The sequence below is a fragment of the Podarcis raffonei genome, chromosome 14 (genome assembly GCF_027172205.1).
Source record: "Podarcis raffonei isolate rPodRaf1 chromosome 14, rPodRaf1.pri, whole genome shotgun sequence".
Lineage (NCBI taxonomy): Eukaryota > Metazoa > Chordata > Lepidosauria > Squamata > Lacertidae > Podarcis > Podarcis raffonei.
Window position 1 is genome coordinate 8,738,225 of NC_070615.1, and position 26,069 is coordinate 8,764,293.

General features: G+C 47.3%; 1 protein-coding gene across 1 annotated transcript in view; it reads right to left on the reverse strand.

Annotated features, from left to right (window-relative positions):
- INSYN1 (inhibitory synaptic factor 1) overlaps positions 1-26,069 on the reverse strand; it is a 132,564-nt gene that overhangs the window by 24,885 nt on the left and 81,610 nt on the right. The gene's annotated exons all lie outside the window — the stretch shown is intronic.

The following is a 26,069-nucleotide window of genomic DNA, read 5'->3' on the forward strand; positions in this document are numbered from 1 at the left end:
TAATTTATGACTTATTTATAGCATGTGTAGATCCACCCATAGTTCCTTTTGGGATAAAAAGGTAAAGGGACCCCTGACCATTAGGTCCAGTCATGGCCGACTGGGGTTGTGACACTCAACTCACTTTATTGGCCCAGGGAGCCGGCGTACAGCTTCCAGGTCATGTGGCCTGCATGACTAAGCCACTTCTGGTGAACCAGAGCAGCGCACGGAAACGCCATTTACGTTCCCGCTGGAGCAGTACCTACTTATTTACTTCCACACTGATGTGCTTTCGAACTGCTAGGTTGGCAGAAGCAGGGACTGAGCAACGGGAGCTCACCCTGTCGTGGGGATTCAAACCACCGACCTTCTGATCAGCAAGTCCTAGGCTCTGTGGTTTAATCCACAGCGCCACCTACGTCCCTCCTTTTTGGATAAACTAAATCTAGTCTCTTTTCAAAATGAACCTTCCCTATTCTGCCCCTAACAGGCATGTGCTTACTTGTCATACCCTCAGGGTCCTCACACACTTACTAATGAATGCATGCAGGGACCTGTCACATTGACAACAATGTGCAACTACAAGGAGGTGTGGCAGGTGGGCATGTCATTCCTAGGGGCCATGCCTAGTGGTTACGATCCTGCTCCACTCCACACATTCAGTGAACACATTTGCAGACCCTCCAAGTGTCCCTATTTTCCAGGGACAGTCTTGGGTTTACAGAAGCCCTTCCAGTTACTGATTTGACCCTGGAATGTCTTTTCCTTAGGGTGTGTCTATTTTCATAGGAGAAATCATGGAGTGGATGGAGTTATTTGACCCCTGAGCCAAGGAGATAAGTAGTTCTGCAACCTTTAGAATACATCTAAAGGCAGCCCGTTATAGGGAAGTTTTTATTTTAATTTTTAATGTTTGGTTATGTTTCTGTATGTTGGAAGCCATCCGGAGTTGGAGGGTATGCATTTGGGGGTGCATGAACACCCCTCAAATCAGTGCCCTTGGTCCTTAGTGATATCAGCATGAAGCCAAACCTGACTGCAGTCTACATTTCTGATGTGATCTCCCTGGGATCATCCTGTGAAGGAGGAAGCAGTGCTAACCAAGAGGGCCCTGATGCCACAGAACTGTCAGAAGTTCAGCCTACACTCGAGTAGGACAGTGGCAGAGACACATGCCCGACTGGCATGTTCCCTCTCTCCTGGTCGATCCTTCGGGAGCTTCAGAAGCTTTCTTCTGCCTGAACATCACAGCAACCGATGCCAACCGACACCGGCACACTTAGGGATCCGTAGAGTTTGCGCATCATGCATGACAGACCTCAGCAACTCAGCATTTTGGCTAATCTACTTTATTTACATATAAACACACACGGAGCACTGCAACATGGCTCTCTCTCTCTCTAGCATCAGACAGCAAAGAGAAAAAGAACAAAGGACAATAGTCCCACTTCACGGAACACAGTAACACAAACAGCCTGTCTCCGTCACTTCCCACTCTGTGGAGTCAAAACATATACCGTCATGTGATAGACAACAATCCCATGACTGCAATCATGGAGCAGGAATTCTAACAAGAACATGGGGAGCAATGGCAATGAACTGGTGTGGAGTGGGGGAAGCAGCAGCGGTGTGGTCAGGAAATATTTGGAGCCTCTTCCAACTATTTACTTCACCAGAAAAAGCCCAAAATGGCTCACCTTGACAGGTTCAACTGCTGGGCATGGCAACACTTTGGTGGCAAAAGCTATTGAGAAATCTACAAACTTCTGGGCTTGGCAGCTCACCAGTCAGGTCTCCAAGCACAAACACATTTAGCCGCCCTTGTCATATTGAATAATGGATGCCTACTTATGTCCTTACACATTTTGTTTGGTTAATAAATATTCATGGTTTCTCTGCACTGTGCAACATGCACCCAGAGATGTGGCTGTGGAAGGTGGACCGGGCTGCAGAAGGTATAGGTGCTTTCAGGAGGCCTCTGTTTGGCTACTTTGGGAATCAGGATTGGATCTTTTGTCTGATCCTGCAAGAATTTCTTGAAACTAATAAATTAACAACCACAACAATAACAATAATAGAAAGAATTCCATGGAATAAGAGTTTAGGGCTGGGATTTTCTGCTGGTAAAGGTAAAGGCAAAGGGACCGCTGACCATTAGGTCCAGTCGTGACCGACTCTGGGGTTGCGGTGCTCATCTCGCTTTATTGGCCGAGGGAGCTGGCGTACAGCTTCCGGGTCATGTGGCCAGCTTGACTAAGCTGCTTCTGGTGAACCAGAGCAGCGCACGGAGATGCCGTTTACCTTCCCACCACAGCGGTACCTATTTATCTACTTGCACTTTGACGTGCTTTTGAACTGCTAGGTTGGCAGGAGCAGGGGCTGAGCAACGGGAGCTCACCCCGTCGCGGGGATTTGAACCGCCGACCTTCTGATCGGCAAGTCCTAGGCTCTGTGGAGGAACGGCTAAGGGAGCTGGGCATGTTTAGCCTGGAGAAGAGGAGGTTAAGGGCTGATATGATAGCCATGTTCAAATATATAAAAGGATGTCACATAGAGGAGGGAGAAAGGTTGTTTTCTGCTGCTCCAGAGAAGCGGACACGGAGCAATGGATCCAAACTGCAGGAAAGAAGATTCCACCTAAACATTAGGAAGAACTTCCTGACAGTAAGAGCTGTTCGACAGTGGAATTTGCTGCCAAGGAGTGTGGTGGAGTCTCCTTCTTTGGAGGTCTTTAAGCAGAGGCTTGACAACCATATGTCAGGAGTGCTCTGATGGTGTTTCCTGCTTGGCAGGGGGTTGGACTCGATGGCCCTTGTGGTCTCTTCCAACTCTATGAGTCTATGATTCTATGATTCTAACCCACAGCACCACCTGCGTCCCATTTTCTGCTGGTACCACATTATTATTATTCTGCGAATTTTTCTTTAGGAGAAGAGGAAGCTGCCTCACATCAAGTTAGACTATTGCTCCATCTAGTTCTGGCAGACCAGGAGTCTTTGCCTACCTGAACCTGGAGCCTTTTGCTAAATTCTCTGCCAGTGAGTTGCAGCTCCTTTCCCACAGCTCTGCATAAAACGTAATATTTAAATATGTATTTTGAATGCACTTCCACCTACAAAACAGGCATTGAAAAATGCATTTTATCTCAAAGCACACCATTCTGTTAACTTGAATACACATTTGTAAATGTATTTTGTTACATTTTTGTTCGAGCCAGGACCTGCGCCACAATATTCAGACTAGTGTGTTATCTGATGGACAACAGTATAGGCGCCCGGCTGGAAGGAGACTTGTTCGGTCTGCTGCCAGGCTTAGTGTGCTGGTCTAGGCTCTCAGCCTCCTCCTGATGTCACATGCCGCACGTTGCGCATGTGACATCACAGGTGCGACATGACACTGAGACCCCCCCCCATGTTAGGCCCAAGACGGTGCCTTTGCACAATTGTGTTGCAATCAGCACATTCACCCAAGAGATGCAGATCAGGTCAATCAATGTAAGGAGGTCCCTTGCTACATTAGGAAAAAAGGTCCATCTAAGTCCAGCATATTGTTCTCAAAATTAGTCAGCCACATGACTAAGGTAAAAGGTAAAGGTAAAGGTCCCCTGGAGGGTTAAGTCAAGTCAAAGGCAACTATGGGGTTGTGGTGCTCATCTCGCTTTCAGGCTGAAGGAGTCAGCGCTTGTCCACAGACAGCTTTCCAGGTCATGTGGCCAGCAGGACTAAACTGCTTCTGGCACAATGGAACCCCGTGATGGAAACCAGAGCACACAGAAACACTGTTTACCTTCCCGCCACAGCAGCACCTATTTATCTATTTGCACTGGCATGCTTTCAAACTGCTAGGTTGACAGAAGCTGGGACAGAGCAACAGGAGCTCATCCTGTTGCGGGGATTCGAACCGCCGACCTTCTGATCGGCAAGTCCTAGGCTTAGTGGTTTAGACCACAGCGCCACCCGCATCCGAGACACATGACTATGGGAAGTCCACAAGCAAAACCTAAGTGCAACAGCACTCTGCCCACATATCAGGATCAACAAAGATTAACTCTTTGCATTGCACCCAGGAACAGATTGGCAACCAGTGCAGGCATTGCAGCACAGCTGTGTAATACTGTATGGTCCCATGAGTGAGAGCCACTAACATCCTTGGTGCCTCACTCTCAACCAAATGACATTTACTAAAGTTATCCCATACAGAGCCCATTGCAGTAATTGCATCTAGATCATGGGTAGGCAAACTAAGCCTGGGGGCTGGATGCGGCCCAATCACCTTCTCAATCTGGCCTGTGGACAGTCTGGGAATCAGCATGTTTTTACATGAGTAGAATGTGTCCTTAAAATGCACCTCTGGGTTATTTATAGGGCATAGGAATTCATTCATATTTTTTTCTCTCCAAAATATAGTCTGGCCCACCACAAGGTCTGAGGGGCAGTGGATCCCTTGCTGATAAAGTTTGCTGACCCCTGATCTAGATGGCTCCCAGGAGCTTTCTTCATGACTCCCACTATGGTTACATGTTGCAATAGGGTCTACTATGGGGATGGGGATGCTCTGGCCCTCCAGATGTTGCTGGACTCCAACTCCCATCAGCCCCAGCCATCATGGCCAATGATCAGGGGTGATGGGAGTTGTAGTCCAACACAGCTGGAGGGCCACTGGATCCCCCAGTTCTGCTCTGCACCACTTTCTACATGATGAATTCATTTGCTCTGCCGGTGCTTGTCTTTCACCAATTCAGAAGCCACGAGGGTGTTTATTCCCTTGGTTAAAGATAGACTAGGGTGGGGGGGAGATAATTGCCTACAATAGACGATCAACAGCTCAAAATATACCTCAGCAGCTGCAGTGTGTGAAATGGCAGTCTGGGCACAGCATGCATTGACACTAGAGAAGATGCACCCACTCCCCGCTCTGCGACTGAACTCTCTCTGCTGTGGGGAGGGAGCTGAACCCCAGGGAATGACAAGGTGAACAATCCCCTTCTTTTTTAAACAAGGTCTCCCCAAAGACAGAAATAGGGACACAGTAGGGTGAGTGATTTACGAGAGAGAGGCAGAAGGAAGTAGGAGCATGTACAGAAGGAACATGTACATTTACAGAGCATCAATACAGTGGTACCTTGGGTTACAAACACCTCAGGTTACAAACACTTCAGGTTACAGACTCTGCTAACCCAGAAATAGTACCTCAGGTTAAGAACTTTGCTTCAGGATGAGAACAGAAATCGCACAGTGGTGGCGCAGCAGCAGCAGGAGGCCCCATTAGCTAAAGTTAAGAACCTCAGGTTAAGAACGGTTTCAGGTTAAGAACGGACCTCCGGAACGAATTAAGTTTGTAACCAGAGGTACCACTGTATCTGGCTTTTGGGGCTTTCCCCAGACACCAGCTCCTCTCCACAGGCCACACCTCTCACCAGCTCTGCTTAGCACCCTACCTGGCTGTTTTTGCCTGTCTAAAATGTGTCCTTGAACCCAGATGGTGCTTCTGGCTTGCCTGCTGGCTTGCATGTGGGCGTGCATGCGCAGAAACGAGGTCTATATAGCACAAAGGTAAAATGCACACTGATTACATGCCACACTTTTGCTTCTGGCATGTGGCCTCTGGAAGGTTGTTCAGAGAGGAATGTGGCCTCCAGGCTGAAAAAGGATCCTCACCCCTGAATTAAAACATCCTTCCTTCTAATAGGGGGTAGAGTTGCTATCAGAACTGCAGCAAAAAACTGGGCTACTGAGAAAATATATTTATACTTCTACCTGCAGGTATAGGCATGCTCAGATGGATCCTAAGGTATGCAGAGGTACAAAGAAGAAGAACTCTGCTCTCCCGGTGTGCTCCATGGAGGACCTTAAGGTCCATAAATAGCAACACCCTAGTGGTCCCGGGCCCTAAGGAAGTCAAATTAGCCTCAACCAGGGCCAGGGCCTTTTCAACACTGGCTCCAACCTGGTGGAACGCTCTGCCTCATGAGACCAGGGCCCTGCAGGATCTGATTTCTTTCTGCAGGGCCTGTAAGACAGAGTTGTTCCGCCTGGCTTTGGGCTTGGAATCAATTTGTTCCCTCCCCCTCTTTCTTTTTTACTTTCTCCTTTAGCCTTGGTGAAGACTTGACATTCTTATCCCCCAAAAAGTTTTTGATTTGAGTTTCCATGGTAAGGAGGCTGCATTTTAATGTTTTAATGTTGTATTTTAATCTTGTTTTTTAAGTTGTATTTCTATCAATTGTTTTATATCGGGTGTTAGCCGCCCTGAGCCTGGTCTTGGCTGAGGAGGGCAGGGTATAAATAAATTTTTTCTTCTTCTTCCTCTTCTTCCTCTTCTTCTTCTTCTTCTTCTTCTTCTTCTTCTTCTTCTTCTTCTTCTTCTTCTTCTTCTTCTTCTTCTTTGAGGAATTTGAGGGGCTTATCCCCCCAGGAGCTTGCTTGCTCTTCTTTTAAAGCAATCCAAATTGGTGGCCATCACCAGTGGCATAATGTGGGGGTGGGGACACAGGTGCAGTTGCCCCCGTGCAAAATTTCAACACCCAGTGCTGCCTCAATACAGCTGTGTGCATCCGTTGCTGGGCTCCGTAGAAAACCGCTTCTCCATGCAAACCAGGAAGTGATATCTCCACACAACAGAATGATTTTTCTTTTCTTATCTCTGTGGCTGCAATCTCCTGGGTGATGCTGATGTCATTAGGCAGTTGAATGTGCATGCATAGTCCATCTGTTTCCCTCCATGTGATGAGGTGAACTCCTGTTACTCTGTCCCAGCTCCTGACAACCTAGCAGTTCGAAAGCACGCCCGTGCAAGTAGATAAATAGGTACTGCTGCGGTGGGAAGGTAAACAGCGTTTCCATGTGCTCTTATCTCTTTTTTTACCCATCCTTGTGGCCCCGGGCACTGACAACGCTATGCCCCTGGCCATCACTATATCTTGTGGGAGCAAATGCCATAGTTTAAGCGTGTGCTGTGTGAAGAAGTCTTCCTCTTTGGTCTTTCCCTAATCTTCTACCATTCATTGGATGTTCACAGGTTCTAATATTATGAGAGAGACCGAGAAAAGCGTTTCTCTATCCATTTTCTACATACCATGCACAATTTTATACACTTCAGCACACATCATAGCAGCAATGGCCAGGTTCTCCCCTCTCTCTGCCACAGCCCTGATGAAAATTGCCCTCCTCTCAAGTTCTTTTGGCATGGAAGGAAATTTCCAGTTGTCTCCAGTAAGAGTTTTTCTCCTGGAATTAATCACAATGGGGAGGGCGGGGGGCTGTTCTTCGGGACTGCAGCAGGAGGAACAGCCTCTTCATGTAGTTTCTAACTCTGATCCTGCTTACGCCTCCTGTGACAGGTATTTAAATCCACTTGCAAACTTATTCATTCTACACAAAGAACAACATAGGCCTTCAGGAATGTTTTGAAGCTTGAACTTCAGTCAGGATCAAGTGATGGATACCTCTGTAATAATAATAATAATAATAATAATAATAATAATAATAATAATAATAATTTATTATTTGTACCCTGCCCATCTGGCTGGGTCTCCCCAGCCACTCTGAACAGCTTCCAACAAAGACCAAAAATACACTAAAATACACTAAAATGTCACACATTAAGTCAACAGAGCATGAGACTCTTGATCTCTGGGTCGTCAGTTTGAGCCCCATGTTGGACAAAAGATTCCTGAATTGCAAGGGGTTGGACTAGATGGCCCTCAGGGTCCCTTCCAACTCTACAATTCCATGATTCTATCATTCTAAGAGGCATTACCCACTCACATACTTAAACAGTATGCGGGAGCTATGATTATTCCTAATCATAGAACAGTAACAAAGCCCTGTGTAAATTGCTGAGTAGATTAGTACATTACACTGGCTCACATGTGGGGAGGTAAGTAGGGAAATTGCATTTGCCCGTAGGAAGAGGGAAGATTTGAATGGGGTGGGAAGAACTGGGAGGAAGTCCTTTTCTCAGAGCTGCCTCTTGATTCTTGCTGGGCGCTTGCCGACAAAGCTATTAATGGCACTGAAAATCTCCTTGGTGCTGTAGGAAGAGTTCCAGGATCAGCATTGCAAACAGGCTGAAGGCAAGAAGCTTTCATCCGGTTGGGAGAGCTCTGAGCACACCAAGAAGAAGCGGAGGAGAATCTGCAAGCAGGCTGCATATTTATGCAGGCGCTTTCTCTGTTCGGAGAGGGAAGAACAGCATGGCAACCCAGCCTCTTCCATTGTTTGGTACCTGCCTTAGAATTATGCCTAGGGATGGATGGATGCGTATCTCCTCCCATGCTCCCCCACCCCAGAGGATAAACAATACCGAAGTAGTTCAGGTGATATTGTTAATTGGCTCAAGTTCTGGTAGTGCAGCAATGAGCAAGCTTTTGGGTTACACAGAACTCCTCACCAAGAGGCTATTCTAGGGCTGTGCACGAGCACTCCAGTCTGATTCAGGGAGCAATCCAGTGCTTCAGAGGCGCCTCGGTCTAACTGGGGATTATCTGGAGCCAACCCAACCCAGATCCAGGCCCCAAACTGACTCAGGGGTCCTGCACAGTCATGTAGATAGGTGACCCTCCTTATCCCCTTTCCCAACCATATGTTTCATCTGGGTTTTAAACTCTAATTAAACATGGGGCTGGGGAGGAGGAGGGGATGCACATAAGGCTGCCCGAATATTCCCTCCTCCTCTCCTTGCCACTGGACCATCCTCCCTTCTGTTCCCCTCCCCTTCTGATGCTCCAGATCTGATCCACTGTGATCCAGGGCTGTTGGACCCAATCTCAGGATCGACTCAAATCATCCTGATCCAGAATGGGATCTGGTATATGACCAGACCCAGTGCACAGCTCCAGTGACATAGCATAGGTTGCTGGTGCCCAGGGCGGGGCAAGTGTTGCTACCCCTGGTGGACCGGGCAGCCTGGCAGTGCTGGCCATCGAGCTAGGAAGCTGCCTCCGCAACTCCTTCATGCACCAGAGCCCAGCAAAGGAGAGGTGGGGGGGTGTGGTACTGCCCTCCCTCTCCCTCTCGGCAAGCCCAGCATACGGGCATTCCTTCACCGGCCATGAGAAGGTGCCCCAGCCCCAGAGACTTCCCTCTCCGCAACTCCAGCATCAATGAGAGAGCTTGTTGTGAGGGCACCTGGTTGTGCACCCAATAATAATAATAATAATAATAATAATAATAATAATAATAATAATTTATTATTTATACCCTGCCCATCTGGTCAACAGAAAATTAAAAGTACAATAAAACGTCAAACATTAAAAACTTCCCTAAACAGGGCTGCCTTCAGATGTCTTCTAAAAGTCAGATAGTTGTTTATTTCCTTGACATCTGATGGGAGGGCATTCCACGGGGCGGGTGCCACCACCGAGAAGGCCCTCTGCCTGGTTCCCTGTAACCTCACTTCTTGTAGTGAGGGAACCACCAGAAGGCCCTTGGCGCTGGACGTCAGTGTCCTGGCTGAACGAAGGGGGCCCAGTATACTCCTTCAGGTATACTGGGTCGCGGTCATTTAGGGCTTTCAAGGTCAGCACCAACACTTTGATTTGTGCTTGGAAACGTACTGGGAGCCAATGTAGGTCTTTCAGTACCAGTGTTCTATGCACCCGGGGCTCAGTCCCTCCAACACTCCCCGGCATGCTACACCTCTGCACAGCCCTAGTTAATGCCACACTCTGGTGAAGTGTAGGAATGGCAGGTCCTTGGATCCTGCAGGACTGCATCCCTCCCTTGATCTTTGCCTGCCTCCTTTCTGATGTCAGAGGGTCACTGGTTGTAGATCTTTCTGTAGCCTGACACAGCAGACCCTTCTCTTTGCTTTTTGCAGAGGGAGGCATCCCCCCAGGGCCCATAGTCCCTAAAAGCAATAACTGGTACAAACTAACTGCTTTCTATTAAAATCATAATCCCAAAACTGTCATGAAGATTAATAATAATAATAATAATAATAATAATAATAATAATAATATATTTATACCCCACCCATCTGGCTGGGTTTCCCCAGCCACTCTGGGCAGCTTCCAACAAAACACTAAAATACGATAACCTGTGGGTAAAAGCCTCAGCGCCTAGGGCTTGTCGATCGAAAGGTCGGCGGTTCGAATCCCCGTGGCGGGGTGCGCTCCCGTCGTTCGGTCCCAGCGCCTGCCAACCTAGCAGTTCGAAAGCACCCCCGGGTGCAAGTAGATAAATAGGGACCGCTTACCAGCGGGAAGGTAAACGGTGTTCCGTGTGCTGTGCTGGCTCGCCAGTTGCAGCTTCGTCACGCTGGCCACGTGACCCGGAAGTGTCTCCGGACAGCGCTGGCCCCCGGCCTCTAGAGTGAGATGAGCGCACAACCCTAGAGTCTGGCAAGACTGGCCCGTACGGGCAGGGGTCCATTTACCTTTACCTTATTAAACATTAAAAGCTTCCCTAAACAGTGTCCCTTTGGAAATTTCTGCTTCCTTTCTGGCTGGTGGCATGTGTCATTTGATGTGGCACCAGAATTCAAAAAGCACAGATATCATACATATTTGCAACAATTTTATGATTGCCTCCATGCTAGAACACATACGCAACTGTCTGAAAGTGGGGTTAAAATTGAAATTCTGGTGCTCTATTATCCAGCAGTGCCATGGCCAACATCCTTCTGTAATGTTGATTCACAATGAAGTTCCATTCAGCAAAAGTTATTTGGAATGTTGATTGAACATTTCCTGTTTGTAGGTTCAGCCCATTTTATAGTGTTGTTCATGCTGTAGCGGAATGAAAAGATGGGGGGAAATAATGGAAAGAAACAAGCAGCGCAATAGATCCCTAAGGATAGAAACTGACCAAATAAGGAGCAATTGAGGCTGTGCTGAGAAAGAAATTGGGCTGAATCTGAAAACAGGAAACTTTCAGTTTTAAGGAACACATACCCTCAAAGAGGACGAGGGTGGCGCTGTGGGTTAAACCACAGAGCCTAGGACTTGCTGATCAGAAGTTCGGCGGTTTGAATCCCTGCAACGGGGTGAGCGCCCGTTGCTCGGTCCCTGCTCCTGCCAACCTAGCAGTTTGAAAGCACATCAAAGTGCAAGTAGATAAATAGGTACCGCTCCGGCGGGAAGGTAAACAGTGTTTCCGTGCGCTGCTCTGGTTCGCCAGAAGCAGCTTAGTCATGCTGGCCACATGACCTGGAAGCTGTACGCCGGCTCGCTCGGCCAGTAAAGTGAGATGAGCGCCGCAACCCCAGAGTCGGTCATGACTGGACCTAATGGTCAGGGGTCCCTTTACCTTTACCATTACCCTCAAAGAGCACCAACAACACTTTGCCTCTCCATCCTGGATAGGATGACATTTTTATTTTTGCAAGAGACACAAATCAGGGTTTTTTTTGGGGGGGGGGGACCAGGATGAAAGCACAGAGAGCAATGAAATGCATGAGAAAACCTTCTTCTTTTTTTACAAAGTTCTGCTGGATCAGGCCTAAGGCCCATCTTGCCTAGCATCCTGGTGGCCAACTAGATTCCTATGCAAAGCCTGCAAGAGGAACTTTACTCCAACAACAGTGTGCCTTCTTATGATTCACAGCGACTGGCATCCAGAGGCATGCTGATTCCTGCCAGTGGAGGTGGAACATAACCATTGTGGACAGTAGCTTTTGATAGCTCTCTCTTCCATGAGCTTGTCTGATCTTCTTTCGAAGCCATCCGAGCTGGTGGCCATCATTGCCTCTTGTGGGAACAGATTCTGTAGTTTACTAAGCCACTTGTGCGAAGGAAGAGGCACTTTTATCTGTCCTGAATATTCCGACATTCAGCTTCCTTGGATAGTCGCCAATTATGAGAGTGGGGAGAAATGATCTGACAAGGACATCACGCAGATCCTCCAGAACAGCTGAGTGAATGAGAGGGTGGCGATTCCAGAGCAAATGGCAAGCGTGGGGATGAGTTTTCCATCTATTAGCAGCCAATCCACCTGGCTGCAACAGAGGGAGAGATGAAACAGCACAGCCCACTCCATCAGCTGGGCCAATAAACTGTCATTTATTTATGTATTTAAAGGAATTACGCTCAGCCTTCAACGAGTTCCCAGGGCGGCTGACAAGGAATCAAGATGACAATAAAAGCAATTGATTATTTTTTGGGGGGGAGGAAATAAATAAAACATAACAGAAGTCAGCAGACAAAAAATTAATGTGAAGCAGCATAAAAGCAATCAGGGATAAATAAACAGGTCAGGTACATCTGACGCAGAGGTCTTTTGTTTGTCACCGAAATGACTTCAAGGTCATTGGGGAGACACACTGGGAAGTGAATTCATTGAGGAGCCAGCACTGAGAAAGCCCCTTTCCTCATCTGAGATTTGATTCTTTGCACATTAAAAGATAAACCAACCTAATCTGCCTCTTCCAAAACAATACACCGAGGGAAAATACAGCTATCCTTTGAAAGCCACAGTTCTCTAATGATGCAATGGAAGTCAGCTCCACAAAAAGGCACACAGTGGTGGTCAGGTGAGCATCAGAATGCATTAGTGAAAATTACATACGAGCACTCATTGTATTTAGAGAAAATGCCTTGCAAAATTGTGCATATTAGGCAACATTGCGTACCAAAATGTGTATATTAGCAGAAAATCACCCTAAAATGCTGAAGAATTTGCAGGAGGACTTTGTAACAACAACAATGAAATCAACAGAAGGTAAGGCATGTTCATATAAACACATGCACCCTTCTGGGAAGGGCAAGTAGGGCACCCATTGCCAAAAAGTCAAAGATGCAATTGCCTGAGTGCCCACTTTAAAAGGGTATCAGATAATAGGGCTAAATATATGAGTGCTTTGGTTTTTGGATCCTGACTGCAGCTTTCCCAGAGTCATCTGTTTGCCACTCTGAGACTAGATGGACCGTTGGCTTGATCCAGCAGGCTCTTCTTAGTTCCCAGGAATCTTTTCCAACTTGCCATTCCCACCATAGTGTCTGTTGCCTGTTTGAGAGGCATGGCTGGAAATGATAATTCGGAAACTTGTTGCCAAGGAAGGGCAGTGGGTTAAACAGAGATCTGTGTGTACAGGCACTGTCTGACGAGACTGGAAGCATTAACATTTGCAATGACTTGGTATACATATTGCAATTTCAGACCTGCTTCAGCACAGACACTTGTGAAATTGTCTTTTGCAACCAGAGGGTGGCAAGGCAAAAGTGAGACACCCAACTGAAAGCAGGCAGGAGGAAACCCATCCATTTCATTTTCAAGTCATCTCCCCCTTCTTTTGCTCCATGAAAACCCGCTCTCTAAAGCTGAATTGGAGCAAACAGCAATCCCAAATTGCCATTTGATCTGAAGAGCAGGCTTTCATGGCGAAAGCTCCAGGGTAAAAAAAAGGGGGGGAGGAGTAAGTATGAATAGGCCCTCAGACAGTTTCTCATTATTCCAGTCTTAAATCCACTTCTCCATCTTTTCATGATGTCCATCACTGCAGTGGGTAAGAATTATCATTTTTACAGATTCAGGTAGGTAGCCGTGTTGGTCTGTCATAGTCACAATAAATAACAAGGTGAAAGATTATTATTTTTTTAATTAAAAGATGATCCAAAAAGAACTCTCTTAAGGGAATTCTTTCTGGATCATCTTTTAATATTTTTTTTTAAAATCTTTCATCTTGTTATTTATTATCCTTTTTACAGTTATTGATGGCAGACCCTCCAAGTGCCCCTATTTTCCAGGGGCAGTCCCGGATTTACAGAAGCCGTCCCAGTTTCTGATTTGATCCTCAAATGTCCCGCTTTTCCTTAGGACACCCCTATTTTCATCAGAGGAATTGGGGGTGATGGAGTTATGTGACCCTGAACTAAGGAGATAAGTACCTAACTGTACAACCTCTAGAAGACATCTGAAGGCAGCCCTGTATAGGGAAGTTTTTTTTTAATATTTAATGTTTTATTATGTTTTTATATATGTTGGAAGCCACCCAGAGTGCCTGGGGCAACCCAGTCAGATGAGTGGGGTATAAATGTTGTTGTTGTTTAATAGGATGTCCCTATTTTCATTGGAGAAATGTTGCAGCGTATGGATGGATGAGAACTTTAAAGGTATTCTGCTCTATTGTTCTTCTATATACCTGATTTTTAAAGCTTCTTAAGCTTACATTTTGTGAATTTGTAAGTCACTGTGAGACTGTTTTGTGGCAAGCAGTGATTAAAAAGAATCAAAAACATGGATATTGTAAGTGAAGACACCCAGGTTTAACTTCTGTGCCATAGAAGCCAACCCAGGGCTATCAACTGGCATACTGGGAGAGATGGGGAGGCCCACGTGCATATTCTGTGATCAAAGTTAGACTCGGAGGTAGATGTTTGCCTGAAGCCAGCCAAAATACTTCTTGGATGATCACAGATGCAAATTTTAGTTGGCCACGCTTGAATTTGGACTTCTTACAGTGCATTGTTTGGCTCAATTATCACACACACACAAGGACAGGGGACTCAGCTATACAGCTGCAAATAAAACGTTTTACAGTGGTGCCTCGCAAGACGACATTAATTCGTTCCGCAAGTTTTTTCTTCTTGCGAGTTTTTCGTCTTGCGAAGCACGGTTTCCCATAGGAATGCATTGAAAATCAATCAATGCGTTCCTATGGAAACCGCCTTCAGACCAGGTCTGGGGACAGTCTGTCCCCCGACCTCTTCTGAAGGCTGGGGGGGGGGGAGAAGGGCTTTTCTTCCCACCGCCAGCCTTCAGAAGGCTGTTCTGAAGGCTGGCGGTGGGAAGAAAAGCCCTTCTCCCCACCTCCCGCCCCGCAAGCTCCGGGGACAGGAGGGCTTTGCTGCCGACCGCCAGCATTTTAAAAGCCCCTGGGACAGCGCAGCGCGCTTCCCTGCTATCCCGGACCGCTTTTAAAATGCTGGCGGTGGGGAGCAAAGCCTTTCGGCCCCCGCCGGCCTTCCTGGACCTCTTCTGAAGGCCGGAGGGGGGGCGAAAGGCTTTGCTCCCCACCGCCAGCATTTAAAAGAGGTCCCCGGAGATTTCCCTATGGGCTTTCTTCTTGCGAAGCAAGCCCATAGGGAAATTCATCTTGCGGAATGACTCAAAAAGGGAAAACTCTTTCGTCTTGCGAGTTTTTCGTTTTGCGAGGCGTTCGTCTTGCGAGGCACCACTGTAAATGTGTTGTAAAGTGCAGTATACAAATGTGAGGCTAGATGGCGACAGTGAGCTATGCCAAATTCAATGTATTTTTCAAAACATTAAAAAAAAGCATTTCTACAGTGTTTTTTATATGTATGTAGATTCCACCAGGGCCTTCTCTCTAGTGGCTCTGTCCATCAGAGGGCGTTTTGCTTCATGGGAACGCAAGAGAGGACCTTTGTGGTGGCATCTCCCAGACTCAGGAACTCCTTCCTTAAAGAAGCTAGACTGGCTGCCTTCTTGTCCATCCACTAACAACTGAAAATCTTGTTCCAACAGGTTTTGGGAAATCTCCTTTAATGAAAGGGCTGACGTCATGATGCCTTTATTGTAATTATTTATCTGTTTTAAACAATTTTTGTATATGTGTGTGTGTGTGTATATATATATATATATATATATGTAATTCTATTAATGTTTAATTGTTTTTAAATGATTGCTTTTTTCCTATGTTTTTAGTGAGTCTTGTCTTTATCTGTAAGTCGCTTTGAGTCCCATCAGGGAAAATGGTGGGAAAGCAACAACAACAACAATTTGCCAAGTGCCCTCCCTTGTGATTTTTGGCATGCGCTGAAAACCTTACCTTAACATTTTTGAAGGCCTTTTAGCTGCTTTGTTTTATTGGACTCCTATTTTAGATGGCTGCTTTGTTTTTTAATTGTCTCATTTGCTATATTGACCTTTTTCATTGCTTTCAATTGTATTTATAATAGTTTAATATTGTGAGCTGCCTCACAGAAGCTTTCTGCTTTGAAGAATGGAGTATAAGCACTCAAAGGAAAATGGCAGGATATGATACAGAATGTGGGAGGAGAGAGAACTAAGCGTTCCATCTTGGAAGAAATTAAAATGTAATAAAGAAATAAAATTAATATAACCATTACTGTGTCATAGTGAATTAAATTTTGCCTCTTTATCCCCACCCCTTGCCAAGAGTGGAGTAACCAACCTGGGGGGGGGGGGAATGACACAAAATTCAGCACCCCCCCTGTTATTGATGAAAAAGAAAACAAATCACCTCCTGGAACCACCTCATATTTCAATTAAGGTGACACTCCTTGCAAATCATCACCAGCAGGTCCCAGGGTGGCTTACAACAATATAAAACTGAAAATTGAAAATGTGCAGAGTACATTCAGAGGAATAGGGTGGGCCTGAAAACACACATCTCAGGTGCCAAAGGTGGGGGGAAAGAAGTGTGTATTCAACATTTGCCGATAGCTGTCAAGGCTTCAGGGAATCCTATCCCTTCCACGGTGGCAGCCAAGAAGCAGAAAAACAAGAAGAGTTCTTATCAGTCTTTTATTCAGTATTCACAGAGAGATGTAGAAATGCCATCTCTCCTAGATAATGGCGTTCCTCCACGTTCCACGCCTTTTTATTCTATGTCACCCCTGGGCTGGCTAATCTGTGTTTTCTGCCTCTGAGCTTTCTGTTCTACTACTCTCAATGCACGCCGTGTCCTGGGGGTGGTAGTGGTTAGCAATACTGTCTAATCCAGGCTTCCTCAAACTCGGCCCTCCAGATGTTTTGAGCCTACAGTTCCCACCATCCCTGACCACTGGTCCTGCTAGCTAGGGATCATGGGAGTTGTAGGCAAAAAAACATCTGGAGGGCCGAGTTTGAGGAAGCCTGGTCTAAAGACACTGAGTCTGTTGGCTGTCTGTCTTCTGGTGTGTCTTCCTGCTCCTGCTCACCCCCCAATATTTCCCAGCTTCTCCCCTCTGCAGCCTCTGAGCTGCGACCTTCTGCAAACCACTGTTCTAAATCAATACCATCTCCCTCTTCTCTGAAAGTGCAGGAGGAAGGGGGCAGACTCCACCATTCCTCTTCTCCTGACCAATCTCTGATAAGAAGCCACACTCACCTCTGCAGGAAAGGAATTCCACAACTTAGGGGCTGCCACATGCTATAGGACATGCACAGCTTGCAAATGAAGTCACATGTCCACCCTAAAACTTTTGCAGGTGCAACAAGTATTGAAAGGGGAAATTGCGCTTAACCAGCCGGACGCCATTGTGAGCACAAATTGTCATGAGTGCGGAATAAAAATGACTTTTGGGGGGCCATGAAATTGAGCCACAGAGAATTATTCATCACTATCAGTGCATTTATACCGGAATGGGGGAGTCTGTAGCGCTCCAGATGCTGCTAAATCTTAAATTGCATCAGCACCAGTCAGCATAGCAAAGACTTGTGGCAGATAAGGGTTGCAGTTCAATAACATCTGGAGGGCCACAGCTTTTACAGTCCTCGATTTATGGTTTTCCAACCACCACCACCCCGCATGCCTTTCAGGAAAGAGCGCTCAATTCCTTTGGGAATGTTAGAGTTTGAATTCGAACAATAACCACCACCAGCTGCTCTTAATGCATTAGCTTAGCTTAGCAATCAATATTGAGTTCCTTGCCATTCATAGGTCCAATGGCAAGAGCCACAGCAACCTAAAGGCTGGCATCACATCAAAGCACTTACCACAAAGCCACCCCCACACAAAGCCGCACGTGGTATTTTCCAACTCTCTTACAAAACTTTGCATTCCCGAATTCCCCGAACATGGCTTATATTTGAATTATCTCCATGCAAAAAAGCTGTGAAATTCATCCCATTTGAATGTTGCTCTGCATATTCATTTCAGCTCAAAGAAATGAGGGGAATCATTAGGGATATGAAAATGAGGAGGATGGACTTGGAACTAGCAGGATTATTTCCTATGAGAAATTGAACATGCACTCTTGCCTGGGGCTGTCAAAGTAACATTCAGGTGGTCTATTATGTAAAGCCATCAGCAGGGCAATTACACATGTTTCACTCACTTTAGTCATTGCTGAGGAACAGGCGAGATGGAATTGCATTCCGAAGGTCAATATGACCAGAGCTTTAGGACTGAGAAGAGGTCTGAGTCTTGATAGTCTACCAGCTGTTTTAGACCCCTATATTTCTAGCCAGACCTACAATGGGTGTGTGGCCAGAGAATCATAGAATAGTAGAGTTTAAGGTACTTCAAAGGTTATCTAGTCCAATGCCCTGCACAGGGAAGGCTCAGCCTGTTTTGCCATTGGAGGCAAAATGGGAAGACCCTGGAGTTGTGTGATGGCCTGGGAATTGGATTCAGAGGCTGAACCTGAGGAATCCCAGCCTGCACAGGAGTCCCCGCCTCCAGGACCGGCTGAGCCGGGGCTGGGGCTTGAGCCTGAAGGGTCCTCACCTGTGTTGGATCCTCAGGAGCAGGCACCAGCTGAATCTGCTCTGGCTCCGGAGGTGATTGAGGACCCATTGCCTGAAGGTGCTCCACTCTCAGCCCCGTCAGGGGAAGGTGAGGTTGCCTCTGGGTCCGGTAACCCTGCAGCCTCTCCTGAGCTGCAGAGGCTCAGGGCAGAGAGGTGGAGGGAACTAAGTTCTCGCAGGAGGAGTGCTCGCCTCCAGGCCAGGAGAGGCGTGTCACCTGTGGACCGGGGCCGCCCTATGCCTCACAGCAGATAAAAGCCAGCCAGCCCAGTCCCAGGTTGCGGGAGCAACATTGTTGGTAACCTGTTCCTGCCAGCACCCTGTCCTGCTCTTCTGCCAGAGTTCCTGACCTCACCTGACTCCTTGCCCTGGACCCTGCTTCAGCCTCGACAGACAGCCTCCATACCACACCCTTGACCTCGGACTGGACTCAGACCACGCCTCACGGTAACCCCCTGGGACTAGCACAAGTTGTCAGGGACTGGTCTGAGGAGGAATGCTGGAGTTCGCCTCCCTGCACTTCCCAGAGAAGAGGGAGACAGTATAGATTTAGAACAGTGGTTTGCAGAAGGTCATAGTTCAGAGGCTGCAGAGGGGAGAAGCTGGGAAATATTGGTGGGTGAGCAGGAAGAAGACACACCAGGGGAGAGACAGCCAACAGACTCAGTGTCTTTAGAAAGCTTTCCTGACCCCCCCCCCCGGACCTGGCAGGCACTGAGAGTGGAAGAACATAAAGCTCAGAGACAGAAAGCACAGGTCAGCCGATGCAGGGATGATGTAGAATAGGAGAGACGAAGGGGGTGGAACTTTACTTGGAGCAACGCCATTATCTAAGAGAGATAGCATTTCTACATCTCTCTCTGTGAATATTGAATAAAAGACTGGTAAGAACTCTTCTTGTTTATCTACTTCTTGGCTGCCACCGTGGGAGGGACTGGATTACCTGAAGCCTGATAGGAGTGGAGCTGCAGCTGGCGGCGCTGTGCTGTTGTGCGAGGAAGCTGCCTCTTGCAAAAATAATGGCTGCTGCATGTGACACATTTGTAGTGCATCCTCTAAGGTAACCTTCGTCAACTTGGTGCTCTCCAAATGCTTTGGGCTACAACTCCCAGCATTTGTTACCATCAGCAAGGCTGGCAAGTACTGATGGGAGTTATAGTCCAAATATCATCATCATCAGCAACAACAACTAGGCTGGTGAAATTCTAAAAATGAAGCTCCTTTCTTTCTAACTTTCCCCCCTCATATGCAAATTTATTCAGATTTAAAGGGCAATCCTATATATGCCTACTCAGATGTAAGCCACAATGAGTTCAGTAGCATCTGCTCCCAGCTAACTGCGCACTGCAGCCTCAATTCAAACTCACACGATTAATAAATTACAATTTCTTTAATCAGTTTATGGTCCTATTTCTAACCCCCTGACCTCCCTCTCCTCCTGCTGTTCCAGTCTCAGCAGTGGTGTAGCATTGGGGTGGGGACACAAGAGCAGTTGTGCCTGGTGCAAAATTTTTAGGGGTGAAAATTTTCAACAACTGATGCTGTCTCAATACAGCTGTGCGCTTCCGTGGCTGGGTTCCATTGAAAATGGCTTCTCCATGCGAACCAGGAAGTGACATCTCCAGACAACAGAATGACTCTTCTTTTCTTCTCTCTGTGGCTGCAATCTCCTGGGTGATGCAGATGCCATTAGGCAGTTGAATGCACATGCTTACTCTGTCTGTTTCCTTCCCTCCCAGCCCTGCTCCATGTGGCCCCGGGCTCTGGCAACCCACGCTACACCACGGAGCCTCAGAACTCACTCCCTTAATCTCAGCCAAGGATCACTAGATCGAACAGAGAGAGCTGCCTTCTTCATTCCCAGTTCGGCACAGTGCCAAGCTCTGTGTCATACAGGGCATCCAGGATTAGACCTCATGACTTTTCAGAATTGAAAGGTAGCCATGGAGTGGCTGCCAGATTCCAGAGCAGGCTGAGCAGCAGAGGCCGGGTCGGGATCAAACCAGGCCCCCAAGCAATTCCTGCCTCCACATTTTGCCTGGTTTGTGTGAATGAAATTACAGGAGCTGCATTTCCCCCCTCCCCCATTGGATCACTTGCAGCTGTTGTTGGGGGTTGATTCAGAAAAACGGCATGGAAGGGGAGCGGAACATTTCCTCCCCATGGCTGTCTTTCAGAGAAAAAGGGAAGAAAGAAAATGGGAGATCCAGTCCCTGATGTCCTATGCAATGTGAGGCAAGGCAGGATACAACTAAAAATAAACACATTTGAAGGTGACGACACTCACGGCATCGCTTGGCACCACCCCAGCTCTCCTTCTGCCCTTTCAGCTCGCCTATAATTCTTGCATGCTACATCTGTGGGCGTCTGCCAGTGATCTGTTGTTCTGATTATTATCACTCTCCAGTTGGCATCCCTGGGACCAGAGCTCTTGGCCAGTTAGCTGTCTCCTCCATCTTCCATAAAGACAGCCTTGCTCTCCGCATCTTTCCCAGCCACCCTTTGGTGAGAGCCGGTGATTTGATATCATCAAATCATTTTCTCTCTCCCTTTCATCGATTCAGCGCAGATTGTACACAGAAAATGCCCCCCAGTCTTCGCTCTGCCGAAGGTGACTGAGCAGAATCTTTTGGGACTGTCACGGTTATTAGATTGTGTTTACTGAAACAGATATTAGGATTAGTGAGGTGTGAACCCCCCGGCTTCCCTTGGAAACAACTTGGGCTTCTCTGAGCATTCCTGCTGAACGCTTAAAAAAATAAGCATCCTCAAAGCTTTCTTTCTTTCTTTCTTTCTTTCTTTCTTTCTTTCTTTCTTTCTTTCTTTCTTTCTTTCTTTCTTGTATTCAGTGAAGCAGTATAGAGATTAGAGTGCTGGACTCAGACATGGGGAACCATGGTTCAGATCCCTCACTCAGGAACAAGTTTGCTGGGTCACCTTGGCCCAGCAACTGCCTCTCAGTCTAACCAACCTCACAGGGAGGTTGTGAGGATAAAATGGGGAAGGAGTAGATTATGTACACCGTATGTATAGCTGAGCCCAGAGTCAAAAGTGGGTAGAGCAATTTCCAATAAAGTTGAATGTTGGAAGATTCAATGACAGACAAAAGAACAACTTCACACGTTGCTGGATTAAATTATGAAACTCGCTCCCGTGGAGGCAGTGACCAACTTGGATGGCTTTAAAAAAGGACTGGACAAATTCATGGATGAGAAGGCTGTTGTCAGGGACTGGGCAGAGGAGGAATGGTGGAGACCGCCTCCTCATCCTGACCCTTCCAGGGAGGAGGAAGAGGAAGACAGGATAGATTTACAACAGGGGGTTGAGGGAGGTCGCAGCTCAGAGGCAGATGAGAAAAGCTGGGAAATCATGGGAGAGCCAGAGCAACACCCAGCTGACACATTGTCATTATAAAGCAACCCAGACTCTCCATCTCCCAGAACCCGGCGAGCCTTAAAAGTAGGAGAGCAAAGAGCTCAAAGACAGAGGGCATGGAGCAGCACCCGTAGAAGTGATGAATGAGGAAGTGGGAGAGACAGGGGTGGAGATTCACTCGGGACAATGCCATTATCCAAGAGGCTGGGTTCTATAGCCTCTCTCTGTAAAGACTGAAATAAAAAAGGACGGTCAGGAGCCACTGACAGCATCCTGACAGCTATCAATGGCCACTAGGCATGATTGGCATGTTTGGCCTCCATGGACAGAGGCAGCAGCACTTCTGAATACTGGTTGCTGAAAACCACAGGAGAGGAGAGAGCTCTTGTGCTCAGGTCCTGCTTGAACACAAGGTTGGCCACTGTGAGAACAGGACGTTGGACTAGATGGGCCTTGGGCCTGACCCAGAAGGCTTGTTCTTGTTTTATGTAAATCTGACCTTTGTACAATAGGCTGATTTCTGCACACACTCACACATCTCTCTGCAGCCTTCATGCAGACAAGGAAGAGGCGTTATCAGAGTACAAGGACAGATTCCAGCTAGGCAAAAACACTCAAGAAGGTGCAAAGGAAGACCTGAGAGAGGCATGGCCTCGAAGAGTCCTGGAGGGCTGCACTCAGTCCCAGGTCATTGCCAGCCACCATGGATCCTAGTGGGCTAAATGGATAAATAGTCTGACTCGGTATAACGCAGCTTCCAGCATTTCCAAAGCCCTGGACAACTCATCATGGCAGCAGCTGGCACTGTAGCCACCGATCAGCTACAGGATTTAATTTCCCCCCAGTCCTGGCAGGGCCAACATCACATCGCTCTGCTAGGCTTGTTGCCAGGACATTAAGAGCTCCCTGGGCATCGTACAAGGACATTTTATCAGTATCCCTCCCTTCTGCTGTAGCCCACAGTCCTTCTGGAAATGGCAAGGAAATGTGCAAATGGTTATTAGGTAATCTCAAAACAATTCTTGAGCATCGGTTCTTTTTTGAGGTATGCGATGCATCATCTTCTAGTGTGTGTGCCAGGATGGGGCTCTGTGGCTTTTTGGTATGGCTGGGACTCCAGGCAGTTCCTTGGAATGCCATGGGTGGGGGTGCCTATGGACCTTCCCCATGCTATTGGACTCCAGCTCCCATCAGCCCCAGGCTGGGGTGACCAATGCACAAGGATGATGGGACTTCTAGTCCAGCAAAATCTGGAGGGTCCCAGGTTTCTCCATCCATAAAAGGTAAAGGTAAAGGGACCCCTGACAATTAGGTCCAGTCATGACCGACTCTGGGGTTGCGGCGCTCATCTCGCTTTATTGGCCGAGGGAGCCAGCATACAGCTTCTGGGTCATTTGGCCAGCATGACTAAGCCGCTTCTGGTGAACCAGAGCAGCGCACGGAAATGCCGTTTACCTTCCCGCCGGAGTGGTGCCTATTTATCTACTTGCACTTTGAGGTGCTTTTGAACTGCTAGGTTGGCAGGAGCAGGGACCGAGCAACAGGAGTTCACCCCATCATGGGGATTCAAACTGCCGACCTTCTGATCGGCAAGACCTAGGCTCTGTGGTTTAACCCACAGCGCCACCTGCGTCCCTATCCATACCTTAGTGTTTATCTAGGATCTGGCTACAGCATTGTATGAGAATACAAAGAGAGTCCTAGGAGAGAAGACCAATGCTCCATCTTGTCCAGGATCTTGCTTCTGGTTGTAGCCCATCAAGTACCCCCAGCAAGCTCACAAGCAAGGCATGAAGGCAACAGCCCTCTCCCGCTCTTGCTGCTCCCCAAGGGGTATGCAGCACCTCTGAGCCTGGAGGTGCTATTTAGTTATCAACGAATAATAAACCCATAATAGGTTAATGCATCCTGGTTAATCCAGATCTGCTCACCAATTTACAAGTTGCGCTGAGCACTCTTTGCTAACTGAAGCTGGGTGTAAACACACGGCATCATTCTGCCCTATTTACCTCTTCCACCTCCTTCACCTTCCTCTTGGCAAATGTTCTTCTTCCAGTTTGATCCCTGGAAGCCTGCCCTCCATGCAGAAGCACAGCCAAAACCCAGTAAATGTCACTAGCTTCTGCTCTCTCTGTGTTCTGCATCCTACATCCCCACCTGCTTGTATTATGTATGATCAGTGCATTTAACTCGTGTAAGTCCTTTTCATGCACATCATTGACATGCAGAAGGATGACAGCTTGGAACATCAGCTCCTGTGGGAGATCTGTGGGCTTTGCCCTTCCACTGGATGTCCTGTGCTTCGAACGAAGGCACTGGGACATTTATTTTAAACACATGTAAGCAGTGGGCATAGTAGTGATATATGGAAGTGAGAGCTGGACCATAAAGAAGGCTGATCGCAGAAGAATTGATGCTTTTGAATTCTGGTGCTGGAGGAGACTCATGAGAGTCCCATGGACTGCAAGAAGATCAAACCTATCCATTCTGAAGGAAATCAGCCCTGAGTGCTCACTGGAAGGACAGATCCTGAAGCTGAGACTCCAATACTTTGGCCACCTCATGAGAAGAGAAGACTCCCTGGAAAAGACCCTGATGTTGGGAAAGATGGAGGGCACAAGGAGAAGGGGACGACAGAGGACGAGATGGTTGGACAGTGTTCTTGAAGCTACTAACATGAGTTTGACCAAACTGTGGGAGGCAGTGGAAGACAGGAGTGCCTGGTGTGCTCTGGTCCAGGGGGTCACAAAGAGTCGGACACGACTAAACGACTAAACAACAACAACAAGCAGTGGGCGTGCTCACTGCTTACATGTATTCTGCAGGATATTATTCTGGAAGCCTAGTCCCAAAGCAGAACATTAACTCATATCCCAAGCAGGGGTTGTGTGGCTTTAATGTGCAGGAATGCAGGAATTCTGTCTCAGAATTTGATATCTGGAGAACCTGTAGTCTCTAGTTCAGTAGTGGGGAACCCATGGTTCTTCAGATGTTGCCGGACTCCAACTCCCATGAGCTCTAGTTATCGCGACCCATTATAGTATATCTGAAGGAGCATCTCCACCCCATCGTCCAGCCCAGACACTGAGGTCCAGCTCCAAGGGTCTTCTGGTGGTTCCCTCACTGCGAGAAGTAAGGCTACAGGGAACCAGGCAGAGGGCCTTTTCGGTGGTGGCATCCACTCTGTGGAAAGCCCTCCCATCAGATATCATGGAGCTAAATAACTATACAACTTTTAGAAGACATCTGAAGGCAACTCTGTATAAGGAAGGTTGAAATGTTTGGTGTTTTCTTATGCTTTTATATTTGTTGGAAGCTGCCCAGAGTGGCTGGGGCAACCAGTCAGATTAGCAGGGTACAAATAGTAGTAGTAGTAGTACTAGTAGTAGTAGTAGTAGTCAGGGATGATGGGAGTTGCAATCCAGCAACATTTCAAGGGCCAAAGTTTCCCCAAATAATAAATGAGCATTCTTATTCATTTGTATGTTGCAGCAAACATCATTTCAGAAGAGGCCATCCCTGTCTTGTTATATACACTTAAAGAAACGCAGCTTCTAAGTGGAGAAATAATTGTAAAGTTTTAATATTCATTTTATCAAATACTTTACTGGCAATCCTGTAGAATGGCAGCTACCAAAATCACACACTGGACTTTGGCACATTTAACTAGATTGATCTGTTCTGGATTGGGGAGGCAGGTGAGCTGGGATTTTGTTTTTTGTATCGTTTCCTCTCTTTTTTGGGGTAATTGTTATATATTGGAAATCAATGAAACTATATTTTAAAAAATTAAACAAATTATAAACTTTCTTTTTTTGCATTTTGACCGATTAATTTGGGTCTCCTTTTCAGTCCTGTCAGGGAACTGCCATCGGAGCCTAGAGTGGAGGTAAGGCTCCCCAACGATGCAGGAGAAGGGACCAGCAGGGAGAGAGAGCAAACTTCCTTTGAGGAAGGAAATAGGAGGGACACCAGGAAGCAAGGGGAGACTGCGGAGAGAGGGCTCCAAGACTCTTCCACAGAGAGCAGCGGGGAGAGCCCCGGACCTCCGTTGGGCACGCCCACTCTGCGCAGGAGACTTCCGAGCAGGGAGGCTAAGAGGAGACTTGGGGTCAAAGAGCTTCTATGTTAGAAGAAGTTCAGAAAACGCCCACTGACGGATTCTGCCAGCGACTGACACAGCCGTGGAGAAAGGGCTGTCCAGCCAGGAAAAGGTTTAGCCAGGCAACGTTGCCTAGAGCTGCAGCACCCTTTACGCACAAGCAACCCCCAATTCCCTTTACAAGTCCATTAAAAAGTGATTTGTTATCAATAATATCCATATCACACCGGAATATATCC